At 39.5% G+C, this 21,307-nt stretch overlaps 1 long non-coding RNA gene across 1 annotated transcript; it reads right to left on the bottom strand.

The window, feature by feature from the left end:
• Positions 1-442: 442 nt before the first annotated feature.
• On the bottom strand, positions 443-11,074 carry LOC123371581. Its single transcript, XR_006579850.1, has 3 exons — positions 10,977-11,074; positions 6,407-6,570; positions 443-3,589 (listed from the first exon to the last, which is right to left on the bottom strand). It is a non-coding gene; the product is annotated as an uncharacterized LOC123371581 (long non-coding RNA).
• Between the last annotated feature and the right edge of the window lie 10,233 nt (positions 11,075-21,307).

The raw sequence follows: 21,307 nt of genomic DNA, 5'->3' as shown, positions 1-21,307 counted from the left end.
CCCTCCTGATAAGAAGAGGCAGTTGCATAATTGGAGTCCCTGGCCATGGTGCATTATGGGTGGTGTAGTCTGTCTGGGGAGGCCAGCCCATAGAGAAAATGGGGACATGAGGAAACTGAACAACAGCTTCCCTAAGGCACCATGGCAGAATATCTGAATTGAAATATTCTCGTTTTCAGGCATTTGGTTTTCTGATTAAAACAATCAAAAATTCAACAGAAAAAATACAATTTCTCTAAAAAATTTTGTTTAGACAGAAAATTTTTGACCAGTCCTAATATGTGCACAAACGATACACAGCACAAAATATAACATATGCATGCTAATATATGTCTCTTTAAATGGCATGAATACTTTCAAACTTACTACAAAAACAACTTGAAACAGATGTTAATAAAAACAGATTATTTAATTTAATTTTACCTGTATGAGAATAGCCCTTTTAAAGAAAGGAGGCATGCTGGATGACAGCATCAAATTAGGTGACAATCCAAAATGAGTCTGAATATCTTGACTGCTAGGGAGTGGGCCCAGTGTTCTCTCCACACTGCCATTTTCTTTTCATTCCTGTTTGTGGGAGGACGTGCTGTGGAATGGACCTATTTGTCCCTCACACCACTATCCCTCCTGGTGGGAAAGGAAGGCTGCCAGTGAACCAGCTCACATAGGTGGACTGAGCCACCACACGTTTTCCAGGCTCAGTATTTCCTGCTTTCCTCACTCTGATAGCCTTGGCATCTCCATCACCCCATCTCCTTTTCAATCTTTTTTATATAATCGGAGCTGCAGATGGGTCCCTAACCAATGATGACTGTTTTTTATTTTTATAAATGGGCTGGGATGACCTCCACTTGGGAAGACTGCTTAGTTATGCTGAGGATATAATACACTCAGATCAGGCACAGACTCACTGACCTGGCTTAACTTCTTGTACCCTCCTGTCAGCTGCAGTTTCTTGTGCATGTTTACTTTCACTCAATGTCTCCAGACTTGATGGGGGAACAGAGGCTGTTTTCAATATTGCCACAATAATATGGAAGAAGACAATGCAATCAGAGAGGGCAGGGCACTGAATCAAGATTGAAATGCAATTAACTGTCTGGACCCATACATGCTATCAGATGGAAAACAAAGGTAGTATACAGAATCTGGTGAATTAAAAGAAACAAAAACAGAATTCCCACTGAGTTAGTATCTTACTATCACTACAGAGATGGAAAGTCTGGGCCAAACTCTCAGCTGCTGTACAGCAGCATAACTTCAGTGAAAGCAATGGACTTATGCTGATGTACATCAGCATAGTTTTACTAAAGGCAAAGAACCTACGTCAATTAACAACAGCTGAAGATCTGGCCCCGTGTGTCTGCAAGACATCTCGAATATCAAACCCACTTGAAACAGTGCTACAAATCTCCACAGTCCAAACTTCCCTTTGTAGGCCTCTGTTCCACTTTATCAGCTTGCCACCAATGTCCTTTTTTAGTGTTTCAGTTCACATCCAACATGAATACTCTCTCAGTTGGGGGGTATTAAGATCAGAGGACAAACTGTTACTGAGTGTCACACATTAACTGTATTAAGATGTTATGCTACAAAACTGGCTCTAGATGGTGGAAATTTTAAAATAGTTTAAAGAATTTGAGTTTCTACTTAAAATAATTAACATGTGGGCAAATTTTGGGGTGGAACTTTATTAATAAAGATGACAATGAATTTAGCATAGTTCAGGCTTAGAAAAAAATGTGTGTTCTGAGCTGAGACAGCAGAAATATTTCTGATTAGAGGGTGATGGTTGTTATATACTAACATCAGCACTCATAGGAAACAGCACTTGTTCGGAGTAATGTAAGTGGGAATGTCCTTTTCTCATTAGATTTAGTCCCTAAAAAGGAAAGCTATTAACAGTAGCAATCGCACAGAAACTATGCAAAAGATGAGTGGTATGTTTGTTCTTTCTACTCAGATTTATGCAAATACATTTTTCTGTAGGAGTTTTATTCCTGGAACATTTTGCCCAATGTCTGGGGTCAACAGAAGAGCATTCTGCTGTGAAACTCATTTGGATTAAATGAGTCCACTTCATGAGAATTTTAGTTTGACTCCATATTAGGTTCTGTCATCCCTACAGGTCTGGGAATAATATACATAAGATTTGCATAAGGCATAAAAATATGCACTGATTTCTCCTCAAGAAATAAAATGTCAGTTCGGAATAAATTACAAAGAAATATTTCTATGCAGGGCCCAAACCTAAAGGGGATCAGGACTAGGATCCAGAAAGCATTTGAAAATGCAGCTATAGTTTGAGCTGCCCCCTTTTTTATGCACAATTAAATCTTTAGGTCTAAATTATACCTTCAGAAGTTGCAAGACTTCTGCCATTTAAGCCACTTCCAAAGTGGGTCTAGAAAATGCCAAGATTGGACCTGGAATTAAAATCACAGAGGCACATTGAGCAATTTTTTAAAAAGTGTCAAGGATGACATTATCAGTATCATAATTATAGGATGAAAAGTATGTATTGTGAGATTTTGTGATCAGGCTGGTAAACTTGAGGCTACACTATAAAGCTCAAAATATGTAATTAATGCATGTCTTCTTTATCATGTGATTTGATTGTCCAGCAGAATGCAATGAGACATTCTGCACTGATTTACACCCATCACCATCACAGGTTGATTTAACTGGGACGTACTGGGTGTAAATCAATGCTGAATTTGTTGCTCTAATATGAATATATTTCAAATATGTATAAAAGCTTAAGTGTTCAAGCTGTTTTTTAATATCTGAAACAGAAAACAGTTTCCCAAAATTCATTTCCAGATGCAGTACTTTACATTATTCATTGTAGCAGTCCGTGCACACTTGCCCCCTCAAAAGATGCCAGCACTGAAGTCATCCAGCTTCAGTTTAGCTCCTGGGTTTTCCAGGAATTCTCTCAGCCTCCAGAACAGTTCAGTTGCTAAGGTGATTTAGCCCTCTTGCTAAATCACAAAAGCCCATCGCTTCCATCGTAATCAAAATCCAAAAGACAGGACACCAATCTTCCATCACAGACTTATGCCAAGCACACAACAGTCTTCAGTTTTCCTCTTTCTGGGGTCAGCTTCCAGTCCTTTGTGGGCTCTGGTTAGTCCCTAGTCCTTCCTCCCTCTTAATAGCAGAGGTCACTGCATCCTCTACCAGCCTTGGGAACCCAAAACAATTGGGCTACCAATCCTATAGCTCAGACCCAAACTCGCTCTTCCCTTCTCAGAACCTCTTCGTATGTACCAGCCTGCCTTCTTAGGAGTGTCTTCTCCCTCCGGTCCTTTCCCTTGCCTTGATACAGGACTCAAAATTCTTCCACTTTGAACAGAATTCCACAGCCCTCTTCCCTTGGGCTGTGATCCTCATTAGCTTCCCTAGCTCACCTTCATCAAGGAGCCCTTCTCCAGACTCTAAGTTTCACCTCACTGAGTTTCACCATCTTTTATCGGCTGAGTATTATGGCCACCTCACTAAAGCATCTGGCTCCTAGCTTGACTGCTGGTCCTCCAATGGAACATCTATTCTTAAAGGGCCAATCCTGGGCCCAGGATTCACCGCCCTTAAAGAGAACAGACCACCCTGTTACATTTGTTGTTTTTTAAGGCTCTATATTTTTACTAAGATAAGATTGCCAGTTTCATAGATAATACCACATACTATTGGATGTTGCTGTATTTTGACTAATAGCAATAAACCCACTAATGCTATTTCCCATGGAACATTCTTCTCTGTCTTTCATTTCAACTGCTGTTCATCCATGTCCTAGAAGTAGTACAGTTTAACTTATTTGTGGTATTAGGAAATCTCCCCATGCAGATTATGCTAATAAATTTTAGATGATCTGTTCTCAGAAGCAGAAGAACTGCTGCCAAGAAGGAGAAGGGAGGAGAAAGCTTGTAAAAGGAGGAACTTTAAATAAAAAAAAAATAGTTCTTTGTTTTGAATGCTGGCATAGTTATTAAAAAGGGTTGAATTTATGTTCTTTGATTAAATTTCCTTAGATGTACCAGAGCTGGCATGCTCTAAATGAGGTTCAACACATTTCTGGGCCCTCAAAGTAGCTTTATGCAGATGTTTGATAAGGCTATTGCATGCCATTCAGCAAAGAAAGTACCATCTTACGTGGCTGTCAGTAATATATGCTTACTGTGTTCTAGGGCAGAGAGTGGATGAACAATAGGGTATTAAAGTAAGTTCCAAGCAGACTTTTTTGGCCCTTTACTGGTAAAACATGTCCCTCCATGTATTCTGTGATAGGACATCATATATTGTGTTTATTCTCTGGTTGCCAAATCTATTATTCCCCCACATAATATTGGCTGATTTGCATATAGCCAATGAGAGAGACTTTTTTTTTAAAAAAAAAAATCTCATTAGTCACTCCCCTTCCCTTAACCAATGGTTATGCTACTCTCTGCCCTTGAAAAATGTCCACAGCTGCTCTGCTAACTCCCCATCAGAAATATCTGCCACATAATTAAACAGATTTTTTAAAAACCTTTATTTTACTGATAATTGCTTTTCTAACTGAGCAGTACGAGCTTTTCTGAGCATCTTCAGCACAGAGCCTCCTGACCTGTGCTCACGTCTGTGTCCGCCAGTGACTGATGGGCACTAATATGTGGAAGTGCCCATCTGGTAGAGTAGGCTCTAGTGTCACAAAAAGCTATGAATTTTCCTTCAGATTTTAGCCCAGTCCTACCTGCTTAGGAACATACATGGCTGGTATAGCCAGGCCAGCTGACCCTTCAATGCATCAGGCAGAACCCTCCTCCTCTGCCTTCCTGAAGCCAGTGCTTTACTTAAATTCTGTAATTGCATGGGCTGGGACCATTCTTTTAAACATCTCCTGGTTACCTGTGGTTGGTCATTTATTGCATATGGTATAGAGTTGATTTCTTGTGGATGGTGGAATGTTGAATAAAGTTCTCTGAATGTACCATCACTACTTCATATATTGAATGCACCAGCAGGTTTGCACATAGCAACTTGTACCTCTAGGGAGTACTGTGGGCCAAGAACAGCACAGGAACAGTTGGATTAGCAACTGTTGATCCCACCAGTAGCCAGGTACCACAACCGCATGTGAAATCTGCCTGCTGGAAATCCCTGATGCGGAACACTCAGCTAATTTCAGAATTCCAGGATTGCTGGGGCAGCCAGAGCTGGGAAAACATTCCATAACTTCTGAACTACCCACCCAGTTGAAATCTTAAAGTTGCCTTTATTTTAAGAGTGTCCATAACTGAGTACTGCCCTTCCTTGTGGTACAACCCAATGACTACCTTTGAAATTGCTTGAAAACACACACTGCTTTGATTGCTAAACTTATATGTACAGAGAATAATACATCATCCATTTCAAAACCTTTTGTGCTTAGCTGGTTTTCAAATTGTTTGCTCAAATCCACATTTCTTTGCACTAATTAACCAGTAAAAATGGTTTAAACTCCTTAAGATGTTCTTATTTCTAGACTTTCAAACATGTGATTCAGAATTGGTTTGGGATATTTTTTTACTAAGTTCCAAACCAGAAAATAGTCACATGTTTTCTTTTAATAAACAGCATGAGATGTATACAAATTATATCCAAGATAAATTTACTGAACCATATCCTGAGATAAAGAACAAAGGTCAAATAACAGGCCCTAAGGAAGAACTTGGAAATAAGGGTTTGAGGAAAAGCAATTCTCAGCCTCAACTAATAATTCAGGGCATTAAATTCCATGTAACTGGTTTATGGCTGACTACTGCAATGTGTCTGAGGGATACACACGAGTTGGAGCTAGGATTTGGCTTTATTACTATAATATCCTGGCCAAGACATGCAAAGTGTGCTGTTTGTACAATGACACATTTACGGTCCTACTTACAGGCAAACCCTGTCCTCCTTAGGGAGGAATGCCTCATAGTGGATGTCTACACTGCAATTAAAAACCCATGGCAGGCCCATGCCAACTGTCTTGGTCTTGCAGGGCTTGGGCTGAGAAGCTGTTTAATTGTGGTGTAGACATTCTGGCTCGGGCTCTAGGACCCTGCAAGGGTTTCCACCTCCACCCTCCCATGGGTGCGCCTTCCATACAACTACACATGTTTGTTTTAAGTTTGGGGTAGCTTGGAAACAGAATGATGTGGTAACAAGTTGACTAATGTTTTCCATCTTTCCAGTGCTCTTTAACAGTTAAAAAAAATCACTCTAAACCTAATTTACAAATTAGATTGTATATTATTAGAGGCAGGGAATGTGGCTTAATCTAGGTTTGTAAAGCACCATGTACTTTACAGAACTACATAAGTGTCTTTAATGCTATTTTGCTCAGATTTAAAATGTATTTAAACAAGACTGACCAATGATAAGTCAAAAGGCACAGGCATACCTTGCAGACAAAGTGAGGAGGCCTTTTGGAGATCTAGGACCATGTGTTCTGCAGCCCCTTCAAAGTAGTAAGCAGCATAGAAGAGTGCTCCTCTACTCCTGCACAACTTCTGTTCCCAGGGTTCAGGAGATCTCTGATCCTCAAGGGATAGCCCTCTTCCATGGCTAGCAAAACAAAAACTCTTCAGACAGAGGAGTGTGAAGTGGGAGCATGATCAAGAGCGGCACCTGGCTAGGGAATTTCAGCTTTCCAGCACAGATGCTAGTAATAGTCCCACTTAAGAGGACAAAGAATGGTTTCCCAAATGGGAACCCTGCATCCACCTCTGCTGCTTTTCAGAAAGTTCTGTCCCCTCTACCAGCAAAAGATGGGTGTGGGAAGAGCTAGAGACTCCACTCCCTTTTGAGGGAATGACAACTCCATTATACGTAACAGACAGACATTATACAAAATGGCTCTATAGAAAGGTCTTTGAAGATTGAGGAAATTTAAATAATTTCCAGGCATCAGTCTCTGCACTCAGACCCAATTTTATTTGTTTTTACATCAATACAGAGTCTCCATCTTGGCTGAAATAGGGGAGGGACTCAAGGAAGATGTGTACCTATAGAGCTCCCCATTAGGTCACCCACACATACATGCTCATGATTATCTGGCAGTGGCCCTGCTTGCAGACATGAACTCCTTTCTGACACATTCCTGCTCTTGTCTCCATTCTCTGCCCCCTACTGTGCTGCATCACAAAATGCTGCAATGCCACATCACACCAGGATATCTAGGCCCATGACAACAGCCACCAGAATTAGGCTGCAAAGGGGAGCCAGCCAAGCTGATTTAATACTGCACTACAGGTCAGCAATCCTGAGGGCCAGTGTACATTGTAAAAAAAACTGTCCTGATGGATCTGTCCAAGTTTATTTGGCCCAGGTGTTTTAGCAATTGTGGCATACCAAAATATTTCACAGGGCTCAATGGCCTCTTAAACTCATATTTCTACCAGCTTTCTGGCAGTCTAGAGTTACTCACATTCCCTATGACCCTTTGTTTACTTAGGTGTGTTTCTTTGTTTCTGCATCCAATTAAACACATTTAAGAAGGGGATACAGTAAATTTTAAAAGGCTGGTATTGGGAGTTTCTCACATTACCACCATGTGCACTACTGACACGCTGGTGTATACCACAGGAACAGATAAATGTATGGTGTGAACGATGCCCCTAATGAATGTTTTCCCACATGCAATTAAACATCTCTTATATGCACTGTATATCATATGGTAGGTCATTTTCTCTCTCACACCTTTAGAATACGTTAAAAACTAAAAATCCAGGGAATTCCATATATCCTCTATATATCCACCAAACTTTCATCTATTGGGGTTAAAGACACATCCCCTCCACAAAGAGTTTATACACAATACTTAACTCTGTCTGGTAAATCTGAACTCCAACAATATGGTCTTCAGTTGTATGAGAATAGAACCTGCAGACACTATTCCAATTTAAGTCACAAATATGGAGGCTTCTTCTACTATTATTGGGAGCATGTCAGAACAGATCATAATATAGTTGGTGTGGATATGCATCATCTCCACAGCAATAAGAAAGCAATTAAGCAGGGAGATGTGTATTTGCAAATTAGGAGTTAATAAATTTCACCAGCCAAGGAAGAGGGAACTCCAGCAAGCAGAAACTAGTCACAAAATGGCCACTTTAGGTCAGCAGCTGCTTGGCTGGAAGATAAATAAGTGGTTCACCACTCAGTAAATATTGTTAATTCCAGATGAGGACAGCTGTGTTAGCTCATATTGGAAATATGAATAGAATGGTATAGGCAAGATAAGACGCTGGTCTATAAGCAATAGGTGGTGGAGATACAGGCCCCTAGCTTTTTTTCACAAAAGTTTTCCATATTTTCGACAAAACGGGAAAATGCAAATTTTAGAGGGGTTTTAAATCAATTTTTCCTTTTTCAAACCCTTTCCCCCTACGCTTTTCACTCTTCTCTTCTACCCCATTTTCTGTGTTAGAGCAGAAGAGAAAAAACAAGAGTTGGGGAAGGGGAGAACAGGAGCGAAAGGGAAAAAAAGAAAAAAAACATGAAACTGGAAAAAGTGAAATTTTCAATTAAAAGGTTCAAGAAAATTTGATCAAAAAAATCATTCATTTTCAAAACCTGTGGGATGAAAATAACTTCCACATTTGTGACTTTTTTGTAAACTTTTTTCCATTTTTCAACAAGCTCTAACAACAAACTTTCCAAATTTCTAGAATTAAATTGTTTTATAAGGAAATGTATTTAACATCTTACTGTACTTTCCCTGAAAAGTTTCTTGCTTTCCCCCTTTCAATAAAAAGTATTTGTTCATGTCTCATTAACTGCAGAATGGATTTTAAATTATAAAGGTAATGAGACCTGTGAGTTTTCAGTGGTGCTCCTAAATTATAATAAACTTTGAAAATTAGGCTGGCAGATTTTAAGACACTTGTGTTGTCTCAGATATTGCTTTTGGGCACTGGATTGCAATAGCACCCTGGTATGTTGTAAGGAAGTTAGGTATGCTGGCATCTTTTACAGAAACTTTTTCTCTATAGGCACGAGTGTTAGGAAGCAACTCTTGGTCAGAGCCGGGATAGCACTGTTTTTTCACAGTAAAAATTGTACATTATACTCCTATAATTTAAGTATATAGTAGTATATAATATCATAGGAAAAAAGGGACATTCCTAGATTTCAAAGGAATAACACTTGCTTTTTGCCCTTGAATGTCCCAAGATATTGGGCTTTAAAATATTGACATTTTTAGAGATGTTTTAATTAATTGTAATAGTCTCCTTGTGAGCCTTTTCAAATTGAACTCACAATGCTAAAGCAGCTTGTTGGTAGGAATGAAGAAATATGGAAAACAGAACAACAAACAACAAACTCCTGAAGTTGTTTCTACAGCTGGATTTCTGCACACTATGAGACATATACAAAATACATGATAGTGAAATAATGATTGTATTGGTGCTCGTTTGAAATTACCTGCAAAATGACCTCTGTCCAGTTTCACATCATCATGGATTTTCATTCATATATATATATAATTGCGGGAGGAGTTGTATCAGTGTAATACTGTGTAGTTATTATGATGTGTGCACTTACAACTTTTTAAAATATCTCAGTCTATGAATCCAAGCAGTTGCACTGCTTGGCTGAAATGCCCATTATCCAGCCCAATGTGTAGAGCTTTCACTGAGAAGTCCCTTTATCCACTAAATGAAGATGAATGCATAAGGAAAGAAACTTGCTGTGATCCATTTCCCAAAAATAATCAGAGTGAGGCACGCAACCTGAACATTAGGGCTCTTAGTGGCTGGTTTGGATTGAACTGAGGAAGGCTAAGGAACCTTGGCTGCTTGCACTGAGTCATAACTTTTTAAACAAGGCCCTAAGTCAGAGCTATCAGTCCTGAGCTGCTGTTTTCCTGGCTCATGATAAGCCTGTCTCTTTCTATCCCAGGCTTGGGCCTGTGATTTAACATAGCAATGACAGCAATTGCTAGCCGCAAAAACATCCTTAACAACTCTTGTCTAATACAAATCACTTATTCTTTTTGAAAGATGAGTGAGTCATGCAAGTAACAGACGGCACATTAAGGCTACATTGTTATAGTGTGCTTTAATTAGTTATGTGGCATATAATGATGTGGGGTCAAATAATAATTTAATTTTTGTACACTATCCTTTTTTGTACATTACTACTGGACCACCCTCTATGATAAAGGATCTCCCAATCACATACAGGATGCTTACTGTAGAACACCAGGAAATTGATTATTTTCTTTCCACAAAGACTCTTTACACATTTTTTAAGTCTTTTGCATTATATAAAAATGACTTTGAAAACTGTTGCCTAAACCTTTATAAAATATCATTGGAAAAAAGAAAACAGATGCAAACCCCATGCTATAAAATTAAATGAGCCTTTCTAGACAAAGTATAACATAGCACTTAGCTATTAATTTTTACCTCTGCATCATAAATACACAAGACTGCTCCTTTTTATTTCTCTACATGTAGTGAAGTTGGCTCCTTGAAGAAAAACCTTGATTTTACTTTAGTTATACCAAATAAATATAACAATTCCCTGATAAAAGTAAACCTCTAATGTTGCTCCAAATATGAGATGGATTTACTTTAAATAGTTAGCAAAGCAGTATCTAAGGAGTTATCATTATTAGGGGGAAAGTTTTGTTAAAAATGAAAACATCCCACTCAGAAAATAAACCTCCAAGAAGAGGAAAAGTCTGCAGAAAACTCTACAAGTTCAGCTTCTCAGACTTTCTACTGAATACACCTTCCACAAGTAGTAGCTTGTAGCCTTGTAGACCTGCAAAGGTTTGGAATCCCCACTATGGAGTCTGTGATCCTGTTTAGGGCTGGGCAGAAAACATGTTTCTGTTTTACCTTGAGGTTTCAAAATTGTTTTTGTTCCCCTGCAGAATAGGGACAAGACATTCTGAAATTTTGCACAAAAAACACAACCAAGAGACCCACCCCTGAATAGCCAGTAGCTAAAGCACTCACCTGGAATTTGGAAGGCTCCGTGACAAATCCCTACTTTGCCTGATTCAGAGCAAGTACTTAAACCTGTCACATCTCATGTGAATGTATTAACTGCTGGGTACACAAGTGTTTTTACTCTCAATCTCCCCAGTTGGAGTTATTTCACATCGATAAATAATTAAGTATTCACTGGGGCCAGCAAGAGATTGATTCTATAGCCTGATGGTTAGGGTATTTAGCTAGGATGTTGCTGATTTGATGCAGCATCTTGAACTCAGGTCTTCCACATCTCAGGCAAGTATCCTAACCGCCAGGCTATTCAGGGGGAATCTTTCTGACAATTTTGGTCAAAACTGATATGTTTCCTCACAACATATCAGTTTCAACCGTAAAAACTTCCACTGAATTTTTTTGACCAGCTCTAGGTCCACTGAAATGAAGGAGTTATGTCTATGTAAGGCTGGTGGGATTGTGTCCTTTACTTCAACTGTTCAGCTCTTATATTCAATTTATTTTTAACATTTTAATATGCTCCAAAACAACCTTGGAGTAAATCATGAAGCCTGGAGCTATAAATATATTAAGTGTAAAGACTTTAGATCCTCTCATCCTATTGGAACAGGCCTGGTTAATGTGATTGATAGTCTCCTTCCAGCAATGGATAATTTAAAAAAAAACTGTCCTTGCTGATCATGACCCTGTGAATGGGGGAGACCCCTGTGCCCTCATGGTATCCTACTGAAGTCAACAGATCTCTGCATGCATACGGGGGTTTGCTTGTATAAAACCATTTGCAGGACTAATACTGCTGTTAGATCTGTGATATCACTGACCCTCAGGTGTTAGTGATGAGTCTGTAGTCACTACTGGGGAGGGATGAGGTGCTTCTAGAAAAAAGGACTTTGCAAGTGATTGTGGGTACTTGATTGACTTCAACTGTGGGGCTCCACCCATAGCATACCATAGGATTCAGTTCCCTCTCATGAGGTTTCTAGAGGACTATAGTACCATCTGTATGCTGATAATATGCAGTTTTCTTTTTCCTGTTCATTTGACTCATTGTGAGCTGTCTCTCAGCTATCCTATCGTCTAGCCAACATTTATATTTGGATGAGACTCAGCGGATTAAAACTCAGCTCAGATAATGAGACTTGAGTAATTGCACCTCCTTCTATGTCTCTTCCTCATGAGTACAATTGAGCAGAGCAAGTCAGCTCTTGCTGCCTAGGTTTAATCTGCAGCTGATAGTGATAATTTTGCCTTTATAAGGACTGGAAGCTTCAGTTCACTTATCAAATCTTTTTTTTTCCAACTCTTCAGTAGCATTTCCATAGCTCTTAACTATACCTCATTATGAGAGTTGTGGCTCTTACTGTAAGACCTAAATGCCTCTCTCTAGCATACACATTTGGTATTCTCTCACCTGTGGTGCTGTAAATTTGCATTACAAAATGCAAAACAGTAACACTGGAGTTGCAGAATATGTTATTTAGGTGAAAAATCTATTTGCCATCATAAATCGTCTTCCTTCCCTATTGCTTTTCCTGACTTTCATGTTCAGTCTTTGTCTCACATAGCTTCCAATATCTGGGCCTTGGCAGGCTGAGAGCTGTGCAACCATGTATAATAAAATGCCAGTGAGAATTTTAAAAGTTCAGCATTTCAGTGTCATCCTTGTTAATGCTGGGGTTTTTTAAATCATTGCTGACAAACTAATGAAGTACTAAACTAGGTTTGTCTTAATTAATATTAATCAAATTGGTAGTTTGGAGTGCTTATCCTCTCTCCCATTTGACTTATAGGTCTTGTATTTTCTCTGTCTACAAAGAAAGACATGGCAGTAGCATATTAAACTAGAGCTGAAAGTCAATTGGTTAAATTCATTCAAACACTCCTTTATTGTGGTATGTTTTGCAGGTTTCTGTTAAAGACACATTTATTTGTGTAAGCCTCATCAGCTGAAAGATCAGAAGTGATGAATTAATTTAGTAGTTAAGAGGATACACCAAAAACTAATTGAAGAGGATTTAAAATAATCTTCAGCTTTTCTGAGGATTTATACCAAGATGAAACTTGAATGCATGGTGGCAAAATATAGACACAAGATCCAGGAGAGAGGATTAATGCTAGGGCAGCATAGATGCACATATTATAGAGCTCCATGCAGCTTCACAAGGAGGATCAAATGCCCTTTCCACCAGCAGGAGTCTGGTAGGGTGAAGTCCCATGATGTCTGTATTCATAAAATTATGATGGTCTTGGTACATGACTGGAGCTCTTAGGGGCTACTGCAGCCTAAATAAATAATAATTTGTTGATTGTAGTTATGGGTTTTCCACAGGACAGTTGTGAATATGTTTTCAAGGCATGAAAGGACTAGAAATACAACTCATAACCACTGTATCACTTGCCCAGGAATACCAAAAGAGGCCTCTCATTCTTTTATTACACTGAAACTGCACTACTCCAAAAGTTAATCAGTTAATTAGCAGCCAAGTATGACAAGTTTCTTCCTCTAGTGATTTCAGGCCTGTGACAGGATATAACTTTTAGTACTAGTTGCTGTGTGCTATATTGTATACAACAGAAGTGGGCTTCAAGGAACTTTCAAATTGCCTTCTTGAGAGCTGCAGTGTGTTGCTGAACAACTTCCAAAGAGCATGGACCCTGATACATGAAGGTACTTAGGCACCTAAAATCAAGTTTTGGCTCCACAGTCATCCACAAAATTCCTGTGGTGCTCCAGCAACAGTGTATCTTGGCTTAACTTGCCAGATGTGCACTCTCTTTTTGTAGCTTGTTTATTATTATTTATATTGGCAAGAAAAAAGATGAATGAGCCAGTTCAAAAAAAAAATAAGAAGTGACATGAACCTTCATTCAGAACTAAGACTAATCCTAAATAGGTCCCTTTTGTAGGTTTTAAACTGTGTGTGGGTATTAATGGGATATGACAGAGAGGATGCTGAGGGGAAAAAGATTAGGGGAGCTAGAGAGAATAGGGTAAAAGAACAAGGAGCAGGAGGACAGACTAAAAATGTGTTAAAAGATAAGAGGGCCTAATTTGGGGTAAAATGGTAAGAGGACATTTATACTGCTGGAGGCCTCCTGGTACTGTCAAGGAAGGTCTTTGTCCACCCAACTTTGTCAGCAAAATTTCTCCTCTGGCTTTGATACTGGACAGTGACTGGTCTCCCAAGCAAACAGAACAAGAAGGATTCTGAACAAACTGCTAACCACTTCCATGGATATTGTAATACGTCACTGCCATTCAGTTGACTTATTAAATTCATAGCAGACATGCAGGATAAGGAAAAGTGGTTTAGATTATCCCGAGGTGCCAGAGGAGTCAACTGAGGACATGTCTAGAAAAATTAAGCTGACAAGGCTACTAGAAAAAATGAACAGCTGAAAGAGGATAATGCCCCTGTTTTTCTTCCTACTGCTCCCACCCATTATTTAATTTATTGGATTATGTAGCTCTACAGTTTTAAAAGGCAAACAAAATTGTGTTCTCGGCTATAATGGTGGGACTGAGAGACCCGCCACCGAAGACCTGGACATGCAGCCCCTTTCCATAGGCCGCCCCCAAGCACCTGCTTCCTGCGCTGGTGCCTGGAGCCAGCCCTGCATATAACCAAGAGCAGATTTTGGCCTTCTTTGTAGATGGTAGGTACCTTGTAGATTGTGAAAGAAAAGTTGTTCTTGGGCATTTTTTTATTTTACTTTTTAACTGATACATTGTTGATGAAGGTGATTTGAAGCAAAATATATATAACGGGATTTAAAGAGCTATTTACTTCTACTTTACTTCTGAGGGTAGTGATGGATTTGGGATTGTGGAGCTCTGTGAAATTCAAGATGTGTGAATTTTGGAGATGTTATTTCAGAGATTCATGGAAACCTTTTGTTTTGTTTACTTGATTTCCATTGGGGGGGTCTCAATCCAGCACTTCAAAGTGAAACTCAGCTAAAATGACCAACTTTTACCTGGCTTTGAGTCAAAACCACTGAATTTCACATGATTTCCAAACAAACCCACAAATCTGCTTACATTTGTCCAGTAGTGTAGATTCATTTTTTTCATGTTCTTAAATTTATTATCTAAGCTAAACAGAGAGTATGAGTCACTCAAGTTAAAAAACCAGTCAAAATACATTTTAAAATCTGATATGGTCTTCTCTTGTCCATATTTTATCTTTATTTTTGTATCAGATATTACAACCTCATTTTAATGAAAGTCATCAAAAATTAGGATCTAAAAATACAGAAGTGAATATCAGTACAGTATTGAAATAGTGCAGATTTTCTTTTAATCCTTTATTTATTTGAAGCTACTAAAAAGCAATATATTGAGTTTTCAAGGACTCATTGTTCAAGAACTGACCTTAATTTTTGGTCATCTTGGTTTTTATATGCTGTGCCTCGGAATTTCTTTTTCTGTCAGAGTTGAGAGCTATGTTTACATCACTTTTCTACTTTGGTCCTCCTTTAATCATGCTATTACTCTGTAACTGACTTTGCAAGCTCATAACTTTATTTTCTTGAAAGCGGACTAGATCTTTGCTTGCATAGTAATTGTGAGCATTTATGCCACAACAGATGTCTTGCCTCAGTCTCCTGTGAACCAGCATTTCCAGAGATTGCCCCTTCAGCTGCTCTTCTCAACTGTCTACCAGACAGATTTTGCTTGATAAGTAGAGGTTGCCAGCAGTCTCTTGAGTAGCTTTGAGTCTTAATCACATCAGTCCTAAGTTTAATGCATTGAATTAGTGTTCACGAGCACTGACAAAAGAATCATTACAGTTCCATAGATGATACTAAAGAACACCTTTGCTGTACTTAAGCATGATCCACAGTCAGTTGAAGCTAATGGGAACCTTTTCATTGACTTCAAACAGAGTTAAATCAGGCCCGCAGTGACTCACATTACAGTACTGTGAAGGGTACTGATCAGTATCTTTCCTTACTGTGGAACAGAATACCAATTTCATAATGAACAATTTTGCCTGTCTAATCAAGACCCTTAGCTGATAAAATGAATAATATTTATTATGGCCTTGATTCAGCAAAGCACTTAAGCCTCATTGAAGCCATTAGGCTTTAATGTTATGCACGTGCTTATGTTCTTTTCTGAACTGGGGCCAATATCAGTATGCCAGGGTTCTTAGGCTGTTTTTGGAGCTGTAAAATAATACCGAGTAGTAACAATAATCACTTCTAAGCCATCAATCACCTTTAGTCACATGCAGTGTAAAGCTGCCATACTGGTGGTGGTCATGCAGCTTCTGATTGCCTATCCCAATCACTATTTTCAAAGGATGGTTAGTGACTTTCATGACATTCATTGGACAATTAGGAATCTCCAGTTTCAAAATTAGTAATTAGGGAACCAGTAGCAAATGTTTAATAATCAACCATATGAAAAGCCTGAAGAAGCAAATGGCTTGTTATTTCCAACAGGGTCTGTAAGTTTTAGGATTAAAGAAGTGGATTCTAATTTATTTAGGGTCTTGTACCTAGTGCACGTAGTAAATCATATCGTAAACAGCATTAGCTTCAGTGAAGTTTTGCAATTGCACAGGTTACTGTAGAAACATGTATACTTTGCCAAGGACTGTGGCAATTTCTTTTCAGAAGGAATTTCAGGTATGTGGTGGAATTCCAGCTACTCCGCAGAAAGTCCAGCCACAAGGTCATAAATAGCATTCTGTAGCATGTAAACTTACTGTGACTAAGATTTGGTTATAAAATAACATAACACTCCATATTGGGAAGTCTTTTTAAAGTTGAATGGACCTTTTTATTCTCTATATATCAACCTCCTAATGGCTTTTCAACAGTTTGAACCATTTGCTAAAATTGCCACAGCTGCTTCACATTAGTTATGGAGTTTTGTTGCTAAGAGACCTTCGGGTTGCTGTCTTACTGGATCCTTAAACTAGATTTTTTTTTTGTTGGTTGTGTATTCACAGCAGGATACTCTTGTGTTCAGATCTTTTCTGCCCTCTAGCAGTAAAGGAGACTTGAACCTGGGTGTCTCACATCCCTGATGAGTGCTCTACCCAGAAGGCTAAAAGTTATGAGGTGTGTGGCTTCTCTGGGTAGAATTTGAATAAGACCCAATGTAGTAGACAGTTTCTGGGCATGCCTACTGGATCAGGCCCCACATGAGACTTGTGCAGCTGAATGCCTATCTTTCCCTGTTTTTGTGAATTGTTCTAGGTCTGAGGCAGGAGATAGGCACCAGGAGGGAAGCAGAAGCGTGCATGTCCCAGAATCTAAACTTTAGGCAGGTAGGGAACTTTTACAGTGAAAATGTAAAACTGGATCAGTGTAGGCACCTACAGAGTTAGGTGGCAGCCAAGTGAGAGTTTCATGGATTGCAATGGTACACACACAGGGACTTACTTGCCTAACTCTGGAGTTGAGACATCTAAGTTGCTTTGTGGAGTGTAAACCATAAAGCTGTTATCAAGCATGTGTTCTTAGGTGAGGCCTTCCCATACTCTTCAGATCACATTGCTGTGAGACTTCCAGTGTGGTGGGTTTTTTTTTTCCAGCTCTGTCCCTGTCTTTTAGGTTGTAAGATCATCAGGGCTTTAATTTGTATGTCTTGGCCACACCATCACCACTTAACAAATAAATAATAACAGCTTCATGGATGATGTGCATTTTAAGGAGTTATTACAATTAAGACAGAATAGTGCACAAGAGATGGAAGATGGCTCCACACTTTGGGAGCAGCATGGAAGAATCACAGAAACATGAGTGGAGAAGGATACAATGGGTCCAATTCATTTTTGCTCTCCATCTTGTATAGTTACTTCCGCCAGTGCCAAGTGAGGGTATAACTGATGCAAAATGCTACCATTCCAAATTGATAGCATATTATACTGTGACTACATAAGGTGCATGGCAACAATTAATAGGACCCAAAAGGAGCGGTTAAACAGGAGGCTTATGTAGAACAAATGGAGTGGGAAGAGGAGAAGGAAAAAACATATAACAGTAAAGTTGTAAGTAGGTGGGGCATTGCGACAAGAATTTTGTGTGAAGCAGAGGCTCAGGCTTGAAGCAAAAAGAGAGAAGGAGCCAGTGAAAGCACATTGTTCTATGTTCAGGAACCTTACACTACTGTTCTTTTTCTGTTTGACTCCCAATACTTTAGCCAAGCTCTCAAACTGAGTATCCTCACTCCCTGCCAAGGCAAGGAATTGGAGCAAGTGTGTGAAAACAAGAAGCTGGTACTGGGCTTTCCAGCTTCCTGTTCAGGATACAAGGGTTGGAGTTAGACAAGTGAACCACAAGAGGACTTCTCCAGGAGAAGGGAACAGGAGAGGAAAATGAGTTGCTGATGGGTTCCGTGTACCATGCTTCCTGCCAGGAAGAGGGATGAGTTTGAGGAAATTTTCTTCTCTACAATTTTTTATTTCATTCCCCAAAGGACAGAGCTGTAGCAAATAGTTTTCTCTCCTCCTTCTCTCTCATTCCGCTCCTGTTGGATCCTTCCCCAGTAAGTGAAGCACAGCAAGTGAACATATTGGAGACCTGGGATGAAAGAGGAGTTTTCTTCTTCTGCTGCTGCTGCTCCATAACTCGGGAGGGGAGGAGAAAACAATGTGCTACTTAATATTCTTATGCAACATTAATCTGAGGTAAAGGTGAAACTGGGGGGAAAGACCTGGGAATAAAACCCAGAGGACGGAAGTCAGGAGTTAGTGGGGTGGGAGAGCCAAGGATGTGAGAGACACAGAGAGAAAACATTCTCAGTCTAGAGGGTCATCTGTGGAAAGAGGTTCCAGGGAAGATTGAAATGATACAATCTGATCAACCTATGGCTTGCTGCAAAAGCCTCCTGCTGATAAAACATTCCCAGTAAATCAGGGCACAACCACCCTAACCAGGGGGTAGGGGAAGGAAGGAAGGAAAAGAAAAGGGGGAAAATGTATCTTCCATTCCCATATTGAACTTCCCATAACCAGAGAAGGAATATGAACATTCTGAAGTCCATTAGGGACTTTGCTATGCAGATCTAATTTACCTGTAAAGGACTCAGATGCTATGGTGACTCTCACTATTGAGATTCCAAATATGGTCACATAATCCAAGCATATTAACATACGTTACAACTATTATTCATGGTATTTAACTCTTTCAGGGTACTGTGTATGAGCAAATACATTTGAATGGAAATTGACTGTGTGAACTGTGAGAGAGCTGCAAGTATATGACAGACTGCAAAAGTGAAAGGGATATCATGTGGCATCATGTAGCTGTATGATATGCCAATGCTGTACATTTCACTAACATGCATACTACTAAATGCTAAAACCCTTGTTCTTTTCAAAACTAGCCTTTTCTTGCCAGTAAGCGTGAATGTCATGAAGAGAAGATATGAGTTACATAATATTTGGCTTTATTGCAATATGTAACCTCTTGATATACATGCTCAGGGGTGATCCACGATGGAATAACAATGTTTCATTGATTACGAAGCCTGGTACTTTTGCAGAAACATAATTGTGCTTCAGATAATGTTATTGCCAGTATATTCTTATGTAATAAGTCTGATAATATGTTTAGCCCTATACAAGATGAAATAAAGAGAATTCCTGCCTTGCAGAGTATACAACTTAAGGTCTTACTCCAGTTATTCATACATAACTGTCTGTAGGACTAACAGTGAGCAATCTTATAGGGACATAACTACAATTTTGAGCTAACAGAATTGATTCATATGGCCAATGAGAGAGATTACTGGCCAGTATGTGAAAGGAAGAATGCAGAGGCAACACGGGAGGATGAGGGGGGAGAAGAGAGACATGTGGAATCATGTGCCCCCCTTGATTTGCTGTTCAGTTTGTACTAAGCAGTCTCATGTGGACTGAGCAAGCTCAGTAACACTTCTAAAGCTGGCTGCCCGCACTCCCACCCACCCCTCCCACTATCAGCAGGCAGGGGTCATCTCTGGAAGAATGTAATAAGGGATTATTTACTATTTATTTGCACCATGCCTAAAGTGTGCTAAAGGCCTTACGAACAAGGAGACCAGGACCCTTCTGCAAGGAATTTGTATTCTAAATACCTAATATGGTGTGTGGGGGAATAAAGGGGTGTCATAGTGTAGGATGGCTCTTTATTGGTTTTAGACCCACCTGTGATTAATTAGCTGTTTCCCAGATGAAGGGTTTGACTTATTTTATTGGTATTCATACAACCATTAAATTACAAGGGCGCAGATAATATAAACAAGGCTCCCTACAAGTGAATAGGAAAGGGCCCCTATTCCATGCTTTAACAGATTAATTTCAAAAACGCAAAGATCAAATTCAGAACATTCTGAAAAGCAAAGATGACTGTCACAGATACTCACTATGCTGGATAAACTTTATTGAATTAAGTTTAATACCTTTGGGTTCTATTGCATTAAAATCCAATTGTTTATGTGTTGTTGTGAGATAACTGGAGGAATTATTTTAGCATGCTATCTGCCCTGTGAAGCTTTGCCCCATGGAGAGGACCAGCAGTCTGGCTGATTACCTATTCATGGTCTCTTCAAAGGTTCAATTGGATTCTCAAAAGACCAGAAGACAATGAACGGATGTTGGGATAAATAATCTGGCAGTAAACTGACTCAGGGCTTTTTGTTCTGATCCAACAAATGGATGAGACCTCCAGTCTGTGGATGGCCCCAGTCCATATGGAAGGGTTGGAAGGACTTTGGCTTACTAAGGCCCCATGAGACTATGCTCGTCTTCTGAGCAAAGAGTGTGATGAACTTGAAACCACAGGAAAACCCTTGGGTGGGGCTTTGAAGGACTGCTCCTGCCAAAGGCCACTGGTAAGCTTATTGGAATGTCTGTAGATTCTTTTTTTCTCTGTAGTGATTTTTACCTTAAGAATACAGTAAAAACAATAAAACAGGCTTGATTAGAAAGAACTGTGTGGTAACTTAGAACTGTAGGCAATTATGCTCTTTGTCTTTGAAGAGAAAGCAAGTAGGCCCACTTAGTTTTTTTTTTTTTTTTTTTTGCTGGGAATAATGCAGTGAAGGCAGGGAACTGTTCAGTTTGGATATACCCACATCAGGAAAGAGAAACGCGTCTCCACCCAAGAGAGGTAAAACTGGGGAGCTGGAAACCTGAGAGGGGGGTGACCTTGATGAGCCACTAAAGGGAAATTCAGATGTAGTTACCATGAACTATGATGCTGACCATAACAGATAACATAGAATGCCCATGGCTGTTGCCAGTGTTCCCTCTACATCACGGTGGCATAGGATGGGATGGCCCACAAAAGGAGCTGGGCTTAACCTCACTTGTGGCTAATTAGCTACCTCCCAGATAATA

This window comes from Mauremys mutica, chromosome 5 (assembly GCF_020497125.1).
Source record: "Mauremys mutica isolate MM-2020 ecotype Southern chromosome 5, ASM2049712v1, whole genome shotgun sequence".
NCBI lineage: Eukaryota > Metazoa > Chordata > Testudines > Geoemydidae > Mauremys > Mauremys mutica.
Note: the sequence above shows the minus strand (reverse complement) of the source record. Positions and strands in the feature narration are given on the sequence as shown.